The sequence below is a fragment of the Oncorhynchus kisutch genome, linkage group LG3 (assembly GCF_002021735.2).
Source record: "Oncorhynchus kisutch isolate 150728-3 linkage group LG3, Okis_V2, whole genome shotgun sequence".
NCBI lineage: Eukaryota > Metazoa > Chordata > Actinopteri > Salmoniformes > Salmonidae > Oncorhynchus > Oncorhynchus kisutch.
The window spans coordinates 61718214-61726758 of NC_034176.2; positions in this window are offsets into that span (position 1 = coordinate 61718214).

Sequence of the window (8545 nt, forward strand, 5' to 3'; positions counted from 1 at the left end):
TTTATTTTTTTGTGAAGAATCAACAACAAGTGGGACACAATCATGAAGTGGAACGACATTTATTGGATATTTCAAACTTTTTTAACAAATCAAAAACGGAAATATTGGGCGTGCAAAATTATTCAGCCCCCTTAAGTTAATACTTTGTAGCGCCACCTTTTGCTGCGATTACAGCTGTAAGTCGCTTGGGGTATGTCTCTATCAGTTTTGCACATCGAGAGACTGACATTTTTTCCCATTCCTCCTTGCAAAACAGCTCGAGCTCAGTGAGGTTGGATGGAGAGCATTTGTGAACAGCAGTTTTCAGTTCTTTCCACAGATTCTCGATTGGATTCAGGTCTGGACTTTGACTTGGCCATTCTAACACCTGGATATGTTTATTTTTGAACCATTCCATTGTAGATTTTGCTTTATGTTTTGGATCATTGTCTTGTTGGAAGACAAATCTCCGTCCCAGTCTCAGGTCTTTTGCAGACTCCATCAGGTTTTCTTCCAGAATGGTCCTGTATTTGGCTCCATCCATCTTCCCATCAATTTTAACCATCTTCCCTGTCCCTGCTGAAGAAAAGCAGGCCCAAACCATGATGCTGCCACCACCATGTTTGACAGTGAGGATGGTGTGTTCAGGGTGATGAGCTGTGTTGCTTTTATGCCAAACATAACATTTTGCATTGTTGCCAAAAAGTTCAATTTTGGTTTCATCTGACCAGAGCACCTTCTTCCACATGTTTGGTGTGTCTCCCAGGTGGCTTGTGGCAAACTTTAAACAACACTTTTTATGGATATCTTTAAGAAATGGCTTTCTTCTTGCCACTCTTCCATAAAGGCCAGATTTGTGCAATATACGACTGATTGTTGTCCTATGGACAGAGTCTCCCACCTCAGCTGTAGATCTCTGCAGTTCATCCAGAGTGATCATGGGCCTCTTGGCTGCATCTCTGATCAGTCTTCTCCTTGTATGAGCTGAAAGTTTAGAGGGACGGCCAGGTCTTGGTAGATTTGCAATGGTCTGATACTCCTTCCATTTCAATATTATCGCTTGCACAGTGCTCCTTGGGATGTTTAAAGCTTGGGAAATCTTTTTGTATCCAAATCCGGCTTTAAACTTCTTCACAACAGTATCTCGGACCTGCCTGGTGTGTTCCTTGTTCTTCATGATGCTCTCTGCGCTTTTAACGGACCTCTGAGACTATCACAGTGCAGGTGCATTTATACGGAGACTTGATTACACACAGGTCGATTGTATTTATCATCATTAGTCATTTAGGTCAACATTGGATCATTCAGAGATCCTCACTGAACTTCTGGAGAGAGTTTGCTGCACTGAAAGTAAAGGGGCTGAATAATTTTGCACGCCCAATTTTTCAGTTTTTGATTTGTTAAAAAAGTTTGAAATATCCAATAAATGTCGTTCCACTTCATGATTGTGTCCCACTTGTTGTTGATTCTTCACAAAAAAATACAGTTTTTTATCTTTATGTTTGAAGCCTGAAATGTGGCAAAAGGTCGCAAAGTTCAAGGGGGCCGAATACTTTCGCAAGGCACTGTATTTCTGTGTTGGTATCAAAGCAGAGCACAGCTTGTGTGAGCAGACAAAGACACTCAGGCAGCAGTCTGGAGGACTGGCTGCTGGCTGCTTGTCAATAACTTTTCAATACATTTATAATTTATGGATTGCCTCATGTCCTTCGTTTAACTGTTGTACCCCATCCGAATGCAAACTATACTCTTGTTTAACTCCATTGTTTGTAAACAATGTAAATGTAAACAAACACGGTATAGCCTCAAAACATGGTTAAAACTATAACTTTGATACCATGGATGGTCAGTCCTTGCATCCATAACTCTGTCTATAACTTTGAAAGTGGTTTCATTTCTCCAGTCCCATCCCTCATCCCTTTACTAAAACGTTGTTATGGTTCAAACTGCAGATTACCATTGGCTACATCAAATTGATTATAAGACAGGAATGACAAGTGGAGAATCTACATAGTAAAGCACTCGTAGCAAAAATATCAATAACACCACTCTCAGTACAGATGCTATGACTCTACCTGACAGCCATATGGTTGAAAATACAGTACATTCTTACCAGGGTGCTGTACCTTTAAAGAGATAGGCTGTGCTGTGGGGGACCAGGTGTTGTGTTGTCTCTCTTGTTGTGATGTGTGTTTTGTCCTATATTTATATTGTATTTATTTGTATTTTTTAAATCCCAGTCTCCCGTCTCTGCAGGAGGCCTTTTGCCTTTTGGTAGGCCATCATTGTAAATAAGAATTTGTTCTCAACTGACTTACCTAGTTAAATAAAGGTTCAATTAAAAATAAAAATGGTGAGAGGACACCAAGGGACTTTGCAGATCATAATGAGGTATGGGGTCATTAAGTGGGAGGGGGTGGGGAAAAGGGTGGATGGGGTGCTGTGACCGTCCGAGAAAATGGGCAGAGGGCATGGGAAGGCAATGGGAGCAGTGCTTCCCGGGTCTGACATTGTGATGTCAGTGTAGTAGTCTACCGATCAGCTGCATTCCCCAGTTGTCTCTCATTGTGGGTCATATGACCATAAAATTATGAATTAGAATACTAGAATAGTTATTTAATAGGATCTCTATACATATTATTCAGCTGGAGTGGACCGACAAACTCATTAGCTAGCTACATCCCCTCATGAGAAACAGAAGTCATTTCAGAAAATTAGTCAAATTAACCGCATGGGTGAGCTTACTTTCACTCAGAGCACAAATTAGTTACATGGGGAGTTTTTCTCCTGGAATTTCTATTTTGCATCAGGCTATGTCACTGCATGCTGGCCCAGGAGTGTGAAGGTGAACGGAAAGGCTCTGGAGCAACGAACCGCCCTTGCTGTCTCTGCCTGGCCGGTTCCCCTCTCTCCACTGGGATTCTCTGCCTCTAACCCTATTACAGGGGCTGAGTCACTGGCTTACTGGTGCTCTTTCATGCCGTCCCTAGGAGGGGTGCGTCACTTGAGTGGGTTGAGTCACTGACGTGATCTTCCTGTCTGGGTTGGTGCCCCCCCTTGGGTTGTGCCGTGGCGGAGATATTTGTGGGCTATACTCGGCCTTGTCTCAGGATGGTAAGTTGGTGGTTGAAGATATCCCTCTGGTGGTGTGGGGGCTGTGCTTTGGCAAAGTGGGTGGGGTTATATCCTTCCTGTTTGGCCCTGTCAGGGGGTATCATCGGATGGGGCCACAGTGTCTCCTGACCCCTCCTGTCTCAGCCTCCAGTATTTATGCTGCAGTAGTTTGTGTCGGGGGGCTAGGGTCAGTTTGTTATATCTGGAGTACTTCTCCTGTCTTATCCGGTGTCCTGTGTGAATTTAAGTATGTTCTCTCTAATTCTCTCTTTCTCTCGGAGGACCTAAGCCCTAGGACCATGCCTCAGGACTACCTGGCATGATGACTCCTTGCTGTCCCCAGTCCACCTGGCCGTGCTCCTGCTCCAGTTTCAACTGTTCTGCCTGCGGCTATGGAATCCTGACCTGTTCACCGGACGTGCTACCTGTCCCAGACCTGCTGTTTTCAACTCTCTAGAGATCGGCTATGAAAAGCCAACTGACATTTACTCCTGAGGTGCTGACTTGCTGCACCCTCGACAACTACTGTGATTATTATTATTTGACCATGCTGGTCATTTATGAACATTTGAAAACATCTTGGCCATGTTCTGTTATAATCTCCACACGGCACAGCCAGAAGAGGACTGGCCACCCATCATAGCCTGGTTCCTCTCTAGGTTTCTTCCTAGGTTTTGGCCTTTCTAGGGAGTTTTTCCTAGCCACCGTGCTTCTACACCTGCATTGCTTGCTGTTTGGGGTTTTAAGCTGGGTTTCTGTACAGCACTTTGAGATATCAGCTGCTGTACGAAGGGCTATATAAAGACATTTGATTTGATTTGATTAGCTTTTAAAAGAGGATAATTAACTGTCTTTTCTCTGTGTATTGTTTTGCTATCTTGTCTGTGTAATTCAAGGACAAGTTGACTGAGTGTGATCTTGGAGGGAAGACACTGTGCTGAAAATATAAATGTAAACAGCAACTGTCAGGCCCATTGACTTTTGTATTATTCATTACATGAGCTTGAAGCCACAACAGACAGTGAAGTCATATGTTTGTCCCAGTCCATTAACAGTCAGCACGCCATTTTAATATAGCCTTATGGGTTTGTAGGTATGTGGACTCCATACCACACAAATGCATTATAAGCCAAGACAAACATGGACATGCCAGGGGGAATGCTTTGACGTTGACAGATTATCCAAATCGGAAAGAAGAATGACCTTGTGATATTGCTATGAGATTGAGTGTGTACATTTATATGAAGTTAATTTATATGTTGTTAACAATTATGTGGTAAGTCATTAATCGTTCACCACCCCAATATTACATCTAGTGATTGAAGAAGTGTTTTACCTGGCTATGTGGATCTACCGTTAACTGCAAACTGTTGTTATTTTATTGTGATAAATGATTATGATTGGGTGAAGCAGCCATGCATGCTCAGTGCTTACACATGAAGTGCAATGATAGTGGAGGGGGGAGTTGACTGGGATGGTGCCTCCCTGAGGGCTGCGGTAGGGCCGTGGCAGGATGTGACCCATGCCAGGGCCCCTAAGCGATATGCTGCTACCTCATCAACTAGGGGCTGGGCTGACGGTCGCCAGCGTATGCTCTCTGCTCCACAAGGGCATGGACTCTGGCGGGGGATTAAGAGTGCACTGCTAGTGGTGGAAGAATGAGAGAGGAACAGAGTAGAGAGGGGAGAAAGGAGAGAAAGGGGGAAGAGGAGAGAGAGTGGGGGGAGAGGAGAGAGCGAGTAGGGGAGGGAGAGAGTGCCCAAACAAGGAAGCCAGGGGAAAGAATACAAGCCACAGAGAGAGAGAGAGAGCTCGGTAAGGGTTAGATCACGTGTCAAACTCATTCCACAGAGGGCCAAGTGTCTGCAGGTTATCCCTCCACCCTTGTACTTGATAGATTAATTAAGGTCACTAATTAGTTAGGAACTCCCTCACCTGGTTGTCTAAGTCTTTATTGAAAGGAAAAAAACTAAAACCCGCAGACACTTGGGAATCGAATTTGACACCCCTGGGCTAGACATTGTTAACTGTAGAGTTGTTGACTGTGGAGTTACTGCAAAATGACTGACTGAGGGAGAAAAAAGAGCTAGGCAGTGCCTAATTTGTAAATAAGGAGTTGCCGAAACAAGTGAGCACGAGAGGGGGGTGACCTGGGGAGCTCTGAGTAATCGGAATGCATGAGAAAAAAATATAACCTTTATAAGAAAGCATTGCATGCATATCATCACATTTGCGTAGTGGCATAGAGCAGTAAGTAGAGGCATTTACAGAAGTTGCCCACATGGGAAAAAAGGTTTGTGGCCTAGGGTCCAAAAAATTGTTGGCCTTTTTATAAACGCATTTAATGCAATTCTACGTCATTTTACGATTAGAGATTTTGGCACAATCTTTTTTAATGCTGCATTCAAAACAACTGTGAACTCAGAGCTGGGAAATCTATGACTTCGACTTTAGTGCGTTCAAGACAACTGTGAAATTGGGGAAAAAACAAGCTGACTGGGAAAATTTGTTTTTGAATGTTATCCAATTTGAAATTCCACGTGGGGAACTCTGGCCTCTTCTAGAGCTGACTTTCTGACCTGAAGATCACTGACATCATGATTCAGCTTATTTTTTTTTTGAGTTCCAAGTTATCTTGAGCACAAAATGATCTAAATGACAGGCAATTTAGACACTGACAAACTGAGAATCGGAGATTAATGAAAACGACGTTGAATCCATCAATTGCCTAGGTGTGTGGAGACAATTGTATGTTACAAAATGAGGAGTACATTATAGTCCTAAAAAGGCTATGTGCTAGTGTCAAAAGCCTCTCCCACTTTCTCTCATTATACTTTATAAAACAATTTTTGGAAGACAAGTTGATCAAATATTTTGGTAGCCTACAGCTGACAGATTAGTGAATTATCTTTTCAGCAGGAGCCATTTGCTTTCCAACCTGTGTTTTCCCACGATTGTAGACTATTTGAAATATTGGGAAAGGCCAATTTTGTCTGCAAACTGTTTGTTAACGGACAGATTTGTCGTTCCCGGCTGTCGGCTATGCCTTATCATTGGGCCACACTTCACAGCTAGGCAATTTTTTAAATAAGATATTTACGGTGTAGAAGGCTATTCTGAATTATTTCATTTATTTCTGAACAGACAGCAGTAACTATAACTTTGGCAAATGTATTTCAACCCTTTGCGCGGAGGTAGAGGTACCGGATCAGGCCAAAACGAAACTGTCCAAGACGGAGAGGTGCCAGATCCTGTTCCGGTAGGATCCGGCTAAAATTAAGCACTGGAGTGAGGGATGGAGAGAGGGGAAGTGCTGAGCGATTAACCGAAATTTCGTTTTTTTTCTCGGGTTATTCAACAACTAATTGACCGATGTCGGTTCAATGACATGAATTCCATTTAGTTCGTTATTTTTGTGATCCCAACGCGTCGTTTCTCTAGAGAGAAATCAAATCATTCACAAGAGAAATCAAGTCAAGAACTTTGTGGGACAGTGGGCTGAAGGGAGTTGTAGTTTTCATTAACCAAATATTCAACCTAGTTCAGCGCAGAAATGTCGGAATTAACTACATTAACCACGTTTTCATACACAGTTTTTAATTCGTTTAATTTTTAGTTCGTTCGACATGGTGGGATAGTTTTGTGTCCTTAAAATTAATGATGGGAGAAATAGCGGTGTAAACGCCTTTATGCTCAAATATTTATGTAATTTCCATCATATCGAAGTAAACTTGTCACGCGATTATATTTTGTGTGGCCCTCCCACTACGACTCATAAAACCATGCAGTTTATTAGGCAACAGATGAAATATATTATGATGAATTTCACAGTGTTGAAAGTGCACGGTGGTGAGCTTGGTGCTCCTTTCCAATAAATATCGAGGGTGTTATTCTGGTGACACGATGCTCAACAGCCATTTGACAAATACAAATATTCTAGATCATATCCAAAGTAATTGAATCATGTGTACTAGCCAGTGGCAACCCGTCATTCAGGGCAGGTGGGGCAGATGCATTGTCTGAGTGTTGGAGTGTGCCCCTGGCTATCCGCAATAAAAAAAAAAAAAACAACAGGAACATTGTGCCATCTGGTTTGCTTAATATAAGTAATTTGAAATTATTTTTACTTTAGCAATTCCATTTATTTTTGATACTTAAGCATATTTAAAACCAAATACTTTTAGATTTTTACTCCCGAGTGGCGCAGCGGTCTAAGGCACTGCATCTCCGTGCAAGAAGTGTCACTACAGTCCCTGGTTTGAATCCAGGCTGTATCACATCCGGCCGTGATTGAGAGTCCCATAGGGTGGCACATAATTGGCCCAGCCTCGTCCGGTTTTGACTAGGGTAGGCAGTCATTGTAAATAATAAATATTTGTTCTTAACTGACTTTCCTAGTCAAATTAAAATCTAATTACTGAAGTCGTATTTTACTGGGTGACTTTCACTTTTACTTCAGTCATTTTCTATTAAGGTATCTTTACTTTTACTCAAGTATGACAATTGAGTACATTTTCCACCACTGCAAGCTGGCTGTTCTTTCCAGCTCAGACAGAGATACACTTTTACGCCTGCTATTTTAGGTTAGATACACACAGACCACATAAACCACATGAGAGATGTACAGACACAACAATGAGAGAGGGATAGACAGTTTGTGAAAGTATGCCTTATCTCAGCCTGGTCTCATAGACTAGACGTAACATAGTAAATGTAAATCCGGGACCTCCAAATTAGTATGATGTGTTATGTTTGGTATGGTTACATAAGACAGAAGGTTAATTATGGCAAAAACAAAAGTTGGGTGGTTGGTCAGGGTGGATGGGTCTAGCAACCCAAAGGTTGCATATTTGAATCTCATCATGTACAAATGTAACATTTTTGCTAATTAGCAACTACTTTTTAGTAGTTAGCTAAACCTTCCCCTAACCTTATCCCTTTAACCAAACTCCTAACCTTAACCCTAACAATAAACCCTAACCCTATCCTCTAGCTTAGCTAACGTTAGCCACATAGTTAATGTCAGTGTTAGCCACCTAGCTAACGTTAGCCACAACAAATTTGAAGTTTTGCAAATTCATAACATATTGTATTATTTGCAATTTATAACATATTGTACAAATTGCAATTAGCAACATATCATACAAATTGTAATTCGTAACATCATACTACATTGAACAAAAATATAAACTCAACATGTAAAGTGTTGGTCCCATGTTTCATGAGCTGAAATAAAATATCCCAGAAATGTTCCATCCAAAAAGCTTATTTCTCTCACATTTTGTTTACATCCTTGTTAGTGAGCATTTCTCTTTTGCCAAGATAATCCATCCACCTGACAGGTGGGGCATATCAAAAAGCTGAATAAACAGCATGATCATTACACAGGTGCACCTTGTGCTGGGGACAATAAAAGGCCACTCTAAAATGTGCAGTTTTGTCACACAACACA